Consider the following 9,479-nt stretch of genomic DNA (forward strand, 5'->3'; position numbering starts at 1 on the left):
CTGGTGAATGGAGTTAAATCCATTTGGCGGCTGATCGTAAGCGGTGTTCCCCAGGGCTCTGTTCTGGGGCCAGCCTTGTTTAATATCTTTATCAATGATCTGGATGAGGGGATTGAGTGCACCCTCAGTAAGTTTGCAGATGACACCTAATTGGGCAGGAATGTCGATCTGCTCGAGGGTAGGAAGGCCCTGCAGAGGGACCTGGACAGGCTGGATCGATTGGCCAAGGTCAAGTGTATGAGGTTTAAGAAGGCCAAGTGCTGGGTCCTGCACTTGGGTCACAACAACCCCATGCAACACTACAGGCTTGGAGAAGAGTGGCTGGAAAGCTGCCTGTTGGAAAAGGACCTGGGGGTGTTGGTTGACAGCTGGCTGAATATGAGCCAGCAGTGTGCCCAAGTGGCCAAGAAGGCCAACAGCATCCTGGCTTGTATCAGGAATAGTGTGGCCAGCAGGAGCAGAGAAGTGATTGTCCCCCTGTACTTGGCACTTGGTGAGGCCACAGCTTGACTACTGTGTTGCATTTTGGACCCCTCAGTACAAGAAGGACATTGAGTTGCTGGAGCATGTCCAGAGAAGGGCAATGAAGCTGGTGAAAGGTCTGGAGAACAAGTTTTATGAGGAGGGGCTGAAGGAACTGGGATTGTTTAGTCTGGAAAAGAGGAGGCTGAGAGGAGACCTCATTGCTCTCTGCAATGACCTGAAAGGAGGTTGCAGTGAGGTGGATTCTGGTCTCTTCTCCCAAGTAACTAGCGATTGGAAGAGAGGAAATGGCCTCAAGTTGCGTCAGGGGAGGTTTAGATTGGATATTAGGATAAATTTCTTTACTGAAAGAGTGGTCAGGCATTGGAACAGGCTTCCCAGAGAGGTGGTGGAGTCACCATCCCTGGAAGTGTTCAAAAAATGTGTAGACGCGGCACTTTGGGACATGGTTTAGTGGGCATGGTGGTGTTGGGTTGATGGTTGGACTGATGATCTTAGAGGTCTTTTCCAACCTTAATGATTCTGTTCTGTTCTGTTCTGTTCTATTCTATTCTATTCTATTCTATTCTATTCTATTCTATTCTATTCTATTCTATTCTATTCTATTCTATTCTATTCTATTCTATTCTAATTTGCTTACACATGCAGTAGATGACATTGGGCTTGCTTGTTTTTCACAGTACGATCACCACAAAGCCTTTTGAGTGTGCTGTCTACTGAATCCATCTTCTCTGTGATGAGGTACGACTGTAGAAGACTTCTCCCCACTAGAAGTCTTTTTTAATCTTGGACATTATCTCATTTTCTCTGACTTTTTCTTGTGTGCCTTGCCTAGCTTGTCTACAGCATCACTATAGTCTCTTACCAAAGATTCATTTGATTTTCTGTATTAATTTCAGAATTTAAATGTCTGTGTTTCTTACCACATTTGCCTTTTCTGATCTTTTATACATGGTAATGAGACACTGACCTGCTCAGTTGCAGATGTTGTCAGCAATTGAGCACTGGGGTATTTGGAACGTGGGGCAGTAACCTTTTATTATGGACTGGTAATTTTTTGCTCTTTCGTACTATAAAATGTGCCAGAGATGAAAATGCAAAGCACTGTTGGAAACAGCATTGGAATGAAAAGCATGTCTCAGCTGAAGACTGCTTTGGGTTAATGGATGAATTTGGCCTGAGGAAAGAGGAGGCTTGCTTATTATTTCAATGAGTTTTCCTCTCTGTGCTTTCAAGCTGAGTTTTTACTTTTAGTCTACTTGTCTCTTGATTCCTATATATCAGACAACATATATAAGAGGTATAAAAGTGAGCTCAGAGACTCTCAGGGGAGCTGAGAGCTTTCTGAGCAACGTCTTCACCACTGGCCTAACTTTCCTCCCACAGAAATCAACAGTAAAAGTTCCGCCTGTGCTGAAATGCTGAAAGCCTAGCTCTGAACATTTTGGGCAAAGCCTTGCTGAATACCATGGGGCTGGGATTCCTTCTTTGTATTGCTGAAAATGGTATTGTTGTATCATTGGAAAGTCCACCACGGGTTTTTCTTATCAGCCTTGTGCGGAAGAAGGTGTACTGGGGCAGCATCATTGCCTCAGACAAGACTAAGCAGCATCATTCTTTGGCAACAAAGTCATGAAGCCATATATGGCTTTAGCTGCTAAGTGTTTGATCATGTCTAGTCTACCCTTGATTGGTTTAGTGTGGACTTGGTAGTCTAGGTTAATGGTTGGACTGGATGATCTTAAAGATCTTTTCCAACCTAAACGATTCTATAATTCTATGATGTCACAATGGGAGATGGGCTCCACAGCAGTGTGACTGTCTGCTGCACTGCTGTAAGATCATGGTGAGGTAAAATCCAGCTACAATGATAAATGGTTATCTATCTGAGCAAATAAGGTGTCTGATAGCATTCCTAGCCAAACGGTCATCCTCAATACCTGCAGAGGAATTAAACTCTGAAGCGCTCCTGCAGTCTTGTTTTTTGCTCCTTTCGATTTTACTGATTATCTGATGCATCTGGAGCTAATGCATCATGCTCTCTGGGCTTGCTGAGAGCCTTGAAACATTGCAAATGTTATGAAACCAGCTGACTGAAATGTCATTTGAGGCAGGCATATTGCATTGGAAGTGAATGTGAGGAGTTGCCCCAGTGAGGACCAATAAGGGGGATAACGTGGAGAAGGGTGACAGCAGCCCAGTTTGTTTCGTTAGGGCCTGAGGCAGTTAAAAGGCCTTTTTGGGCCTTTGTGAAGTTTAATGGGGGTGGCATTTGTTCTGCAAGAACCATGGCAAGTTGTCTCCTGGCACTCTTCACTGTCATCTGTTGACCTGCCAGGGTCTGGCCCTCTGCTTATCAGCCTTCCTTCAGAGAGCTGGACCTCTTCCCAGCATTTTGGCTGTGGTCCATATGTGTCTCCTCCTACTAATACACACAAACTGTTGGATTGTGCTCCCAGTTCAGGGAGTTATTCCAACCCAGCCTTTGTTTGCTATTAGATGAAGTTACCTAAAGACAGGCCATTAAAACAGTTATAGGAAATAGGGTATTCTGGCATGGTAGAAAAGGCAAATGTAGTTTTTACATATTTTTATAAGTAAGATCAATTGCCCTTTCTAGTGAGGTGAAGCTGTAAACATTTGGGTTTTGTATTCAGCTTCTCTGGCTTGTCAGAAGCAAGACAAATGACAGATAACAAAAGATGTCATCCAGTAGAGATAGCTTTTTTGGTCTCAAAACCTCTCAGTTTGCTGTTTTAAAACTTTAAACTATTTGATGAACTTACACAGTTTTAAGATATATCCATTGGTTACATATGCCACCAAATAATTACAGGATATACTAGCTAACATTACCTTCATATCCCTGCTGTTATAATTATATGTTGCCTAAAAGTTAATTTTTGCAAATTACATAAAAAACATACTCTGACTTCACTCAGAAACTGTGAAGGCATTTGATACACTGTGCTTTGTTTACATTCATGTTTAACATTGAGTATTTCTATAGTCCCAGGCTAATAGGTATTACTCAGAACTGTTGTGTTGTAGATACAGCTATTATGCATGCATGCCCAAGGCCTTTATTTTTTCTATACTCAATACTCATAGGCATCTGTGAAAACTGAAAAACCACCAAAAAATCACCTAATATCCATCATTTCATTTGTGCCACTCAGAAGTCTAGCTGGGCTTTGTTTGTACATATTCATGAGCACAACTGTGAAAATCTTTAATGTAACAAGCCAATACTTGGAGGTAGACAATACTGAATTTTAAGCACATAGATAGACATTCAAGGGGACTATATGTCCTTTTGAACTGGAAGTAATGGCTTCATATAATGTTATTATGGATAGGAAATTCCAGAAGTTATTGTATGTGAAAGCTGGTTTCTGGGTCTACATTTAAGTCTACTATGTGTTCACAAGCCAGTGAAAATGGAAGCCCAAAATATGCCACAGATGTTCAAAATGATGGTCCTACATATTCTCTCTCTTCGGTTCCTACCTGTGAACATTTCTAGCTAATCTTAAGAAACCTCTAGAAGAAATAAATGTTATTCTTTATAAATTACTTGACATTAACCCAAACAATACACACTCAGCATGGCAAGCAGGCATCTTTGGCTAGAAGGCTCACATCCCAGCTCAAACCATCAGGAGGTAGTCTCCAGAACAGCAGTGGGCTGACTTGAGCCCAGCTGTGACAGGACTAGAGAAGGAGAGAAGCAGGTTAGCAGGAGGTATTAAATGAGGAAGCTCTTGCGAACTCCCCCACCACTGTTTTCCCATGGAGAAGCTGGCTTTATGATGCTGGTTAGCGTGACCACTGTGACAGAGGTGAGGTCTGGTGGGCTGACTGGCAGCTGCCAGAGCAGTTTCTGCCTTTTAACCAGGGGTGATCTGAAGTAAAATGCATGCACTTCATAGGACCTGCCCTGTTCAACTGAGTGTCCTGACTGCTATGTTAAAATTCCCACTTTGTAAAATTCTTGGCTGTAATGTAGCTGAGTGGGGGGACTTTGTTCTTTGCATGCCACAGCCTCCAAAATATAAGTCCCACGCTAGGTCGAGACCTCTTTCTTCCTAGGCAAGAGTTGCAACCATTTGATATTATGAAAAGATGGGTGCATCTCAAACATCAGAGGTCTTGCTCACAGGAGGACTAAACAGCCTGGATCCTGGGTGGCTGAAAATGCTTGGCATTGCCAGTGGCTCCTAACTTAAGCAAACCCAGCCACCATCTGGAGATGGAGCATTTCTAAGCAGAGCAGGCTCCATTTCCCTTTGCAGGACTTCAGCATCTTCTCATCTGGTGGGCACCTAGAAAGTCAGGCATGTAAGATCTCAGCAAAGCAGTGCCTTAATGAGGTGGCCGTACTGTACTCACATCATCTGTTAGTCAAACAGGAAGCCTTTTAACATTTCTGGCTCTGGTTTTGAGAGGGAGGGCATGTAAGGGGTGACGAGACATGCTGCTAATGAATGGTTGGCAGGGGAAAGTTTCTGAAGAGCCCTCAAGGTGAAGGGAAATAGTCAGAACAAGTCTGAATCAACCAGACAGTGGCCACCTTGTCACCCAAGCAAGGACTTAACACTTGTTCAGTTTTGGTTTGGTTTGGTTTGTTTTTTTTCCTCCTGTCCTCTTTCAATTTATTTCTGAAAGCTGAAGATGGAGGCACAGGCATCTGTCCTGTTGCTCAGTGGCCCATGTTGAGTAGCTATGTTTCTCAGCCCCTGAGTTTTGTGAGGCTGAATTCAGCCACATTCAGCCTCACAAAACTCAGGGGCTGAGAAACATAGCTGAGACAATATGTGCTGATGCTGCATTTTCTGTAAAAATAGTAGCTTTCAAAAAAAGAAAAAAAGGTAGGACAACTCACAATATGCAAAAATTCAAGTATGAGGGTGTTGTGTTCATGAAGCATAATCTGATAAAGCTATTGTGTACTTGCAGGTTTGAGTATATAATATACAACATTTTTTCCACAGAAATGCAACTCCTAATACACATACTGAAAGTGCACATGATGGAGAACTTGTTAACTGCAGAAATAACTGTCTTTCTGTAATCCAAGCGGATAGCAAGAGGCATAGAGCAGCAGAGAAAAATGCACAACAGCAATTGCATTTCTTTTTATTGAAACATCATGAAAAAAGCCACAAGCACCAGAACAACATCCAGTAATGTAATGAAGAAAGAGACAAAAGAATATAGGCCTCCAAGCATTCCTAGCAAATATGTTATGTTTTCATCTTTTGGACAATACAGAATTATTATCTGTGTCAAGACACCTTTCTAAAGCTAAGAAGAAACCTCCTTGTGAATTGTGTGTGCATGATGTGGACCCACAAAGCAACCAGCTAACTGGTCTGCTAGCTCAGGAAAAGATTATAAAGAGCAAATGCCCTCAAATGCAGGCAGGAACAGAGCTCATCCAATTTCTGACAAAACATTTGATTTAGATATGGTATCTGCAAGGGAGTCCCCCACCCTCCCACACCAGATACAGCAGCTCCAAAAAGAAAGTCTGTCAGCTACAACCATTCAGGCTGTGTGGCGGGGCTATTGCATCCGAAGAGAAGTGGATGAAATGAACAAAGCTGCCACCAGGATTCAGGCTACTTATCGAGGCCATAGAACGCGTCAGGAAATGCCCTTTGGGTTTTACGATTGCCTCAGGTATAAAAAGCCCGTATTAAATCAGAAGGAGAAAGCAGAAAAGAGGAAAATGGCACTCCCTCTTGTCACGGAGCGCTGCTTGTGTTGGGATAAAGGCTGCCAGGCACCAGGTGTTACCACTGAAACTGAGAAGCCAAGAGGTGGATGCAGAGATAGACCTGAACCAGGCGCTGCTGTCATTCCTGGAGCAGTTGTCTTCAAAACAGTGTTTTCTCTCACACCCTGCAAAGTCTTGACCCTTGCTAGTAGTTTGCTCATCCCCAAAGTCTTTCAAGCCTTGACATCTGAACAGCAAGTCCGTGATGCTGCTGATAAAATTTGGGCTGCAAGGAGCATTTACCAAAGCAGAGATGAGCTTGATAAAATGGAAAGACAAGCTGAGAAAATAGCAGAGCTGAGCCAGGTCTTCGTTCACCATTATCAACTCAAACCAAACAGTTGTGAAAATTATCATATTTCAGAGCTAGCTAGTGTCACCAAAAGGCAGGATTTGGCCACAGAGACACAAGACAAAGTGCCAGGTCCTGAACAAGACGTCACTGTAAAGTTAGAACTGAAAAAGGAAAACAAAGAGTCTAATACAGAGGGCAATGCACCATCTATTAGAAATATTAATGTGCATACGGTGGTGAAGAACCTGTGCACCTCCAGAAGGTCCATCTCCCTATGTGTATCCAGTCCCAATGGAGCAGTGGAAGGTTTTTATAGGGAAACAGGCAGCGGGCAGTTGCATGGACTGTACACTGTCAGAAGGCACAGGGACTCAAAGCTGTCTCAAGTCTACATTCACGTAAATGTGGTGGAAATGGGAAGGAGGGCAGGCAGGAGTTCACCATGGTAGGAAGACGCCAAGGAAACCCAGGATGGAAACAGCTCTTGTTCTGCAAAACTTTGTCCCTGTACTTGCAGAGCCTGGTCACTGCTGAAACAACTGTCTGAGCACAGCTTGAAAGTGAGTTCTGTTCTGGCAGCATCTGTCAAAGGTTCCCGTCAGCCCTCTCCTGGCTTGCTGTGCTGAGTGGCTGCTCATTCCCTAGCCAACACAAAGACCTTTTTTCCCTTGCGCACTATGTGAAAGAGGTTAAATCTCTTGAGGCAAGCTGTAATTGCTGCCACAAACAGGTCCATGCACAAGTGCAAAATTCTTACATATTTTTAGAGCTTGTTATCTAGCCCCAATTAACATTATGCAGCGTTCCAGCTACAAATGCTTCATTCAAAGTATGAGTTTTCAAAACTACACACATTACGCTGGGCTCCCAAATAAAGCTCACACAGCACGTAATCTGCACTGTAGCCCAAACAAGTCCGACGGACCAGTTATATCCACAGACCTTAACATAGCACGGCCCTGGGCACTGCAGCGACAGTGCTGCCTGCACCTCAGCGCGGTGCTGCCTGCACTGCCCGCGTCCTGCCAGGGAGGGGTGCTGAAACAGCACGGGAGAGGAGGGAGGGAAACCTCCACAACGGAGACTGAAAAGGAAAAAGGTGAGGAGAAGTTGAAAGGACCTTCTCTCGGCGTGAGAGAAGGAAAAAAAAGGAGGAGGAGGAAAGTGGCAGTTGTGCTGGGGCACCGTGGGAGAGGCGAAGGACGGTGGGATGCGGTGCAGCTCCCTGTGGGAAAAGGATGCATGGAGGAGGAGGAAGGTACAGAGGGCAAACAGCAGGGAGAAACTGAATGGGGTTGTGCTTGGTGGGGCCTGTAAGCAAGCCAAGAGGAGTGACAGCAGGAAGGTGCCTGGGCGGGGACAGGGAGCTGGAGGAGAGCAGAGAGGCTTCAGGGAGTGTGGGCAGGTGGATGGCTGGCTGCAAACTCTGTGCCCTCTGGCATGTGGAAGTGCCTGGTGCTGCAAAAGTTGCCGGTGAGCTGGGCTAAAAACATCCCTTGCCCACAGAAGATGCATGTTTTAGGAAGCTGCCAGTGGGGAAAGGTGTCTGCTGGTGGCAAGGATCAACAGCACAGAGGATCAGAGGGAAAGCACCAGGCCAAAAATGAGGCCCCAGGAGTGCTGCCCTTTCCCACCCCACTTTTGCTCCAGAAACTGTCCCTCACCACTTTGGGGCTGGTGTTCATCTGCTGGCTCCCTGCATGGTGTGAGATGGCACAAAAGCAACTCAGTCCTCCCTTGGGAGCTCTGGGGAGCCTGGCTCCAATCCCAAATACTGGCACCCCAGGCGTGCCTCCTTTGGCTCCTGGCATACCAGCCCCAGGGACCAGGGAGGCTGGGGCAGGTTTGGGAGGGAGAAGGCACATCCACCTGGAAGGAGCCTCCTGTCCCATAGCTGCTGCAACAGCCTCACCTCTGCAGCCTCTCTTTCTCATCCCTGCAGCTAACAAACCTGGCAGTGCTGCAAACACCTCTCTGGCTCTTCATTCTGGAAACGCGGCCTCTCAGTTCTGGTTTGCAGCATATTCCACCCATGTCCTTCCTCCTCACTGTCCTCCTCACCTCAGTCCAGGTTCCACACCCTCTGGTCACCAGCCAGCACTGCCACCTCTGCCTGGAAAACATGTTTTCCACGCTCTGCTGCATGATGCCTTTGGGTAACACAGCTTGGCACTCTATCATAACCTCAAGTTTTCAGTTGCTTCTAATATTAACCTTGTGGGATCAAACTGATGGACTTGTGCCTCTAGGAAGATCTGTCTTTTTTTTTTTCTTGCCCCCAGGAGTTTGAGCTGCCCAGAGAGTGAGGCCCGGTTCCAGTATTGCTTGTGCTCCGGCAGCTTGGCTTTTTGCAGCCTGGAATTGCAGCCTCGTGTCAGTTACAAATCCCATGAAACCTATGGAAAAGCAAAGGCAGGTTTTCACCAGAGAGGATTCAAATCTTACCCAGGAATTCATTTTCTGTCTCAGGGTGAATGCTCCCCATGCTTCATGGCCTGGCTAGTAAAATGGAGTATTCATGCGTACCTCCCTTCCCAAAACATTGGAGAGCATGGCTGAATAAAGACTTGTAAACAGCATCATCAGCAAGCAAACAGAATTTATTTCTCCAATACCCTCCTCTGGTTGCCAGATAACTCTGGAAGCCAAAGACCAGGCAAGTTAGGTCCTTACCTCTTGTCACAATCAAGGCAGTGGGTGGAGGCAATGGTAAAACAGGCATACATCATATTTCCCTCCAAGGAACTACGATGTAGTAGCAAAAAACCTACTCCTATAGCCAGCTAATAGATTAACTTCATTGCTTCTAGGCAGTAGACTAAAGACTTAGGAAAACAAGTTTCCTTCCAGTCCGTGATACAGCATTGTCTAACAGAGCAGTGCCTGGATGTGATCTCAGGCAGTAATTATGATCAGAGG

This window comes from Pelecanus crispus, chromosome Z (assembly GCF_030463565.1).
Source record: "Pelecanus crispus isolate bPelCri1 chromosome Z, bPelCri1.pri, whole genome shotgun sequence".
Taxonomy (NCBI): domain Eukaryota; kingdom Metazoa; phylum Chordata; class Aves; order Pelecaniformes; family Pelecanidae; genus Pelecanus; species Pelecanus crispus.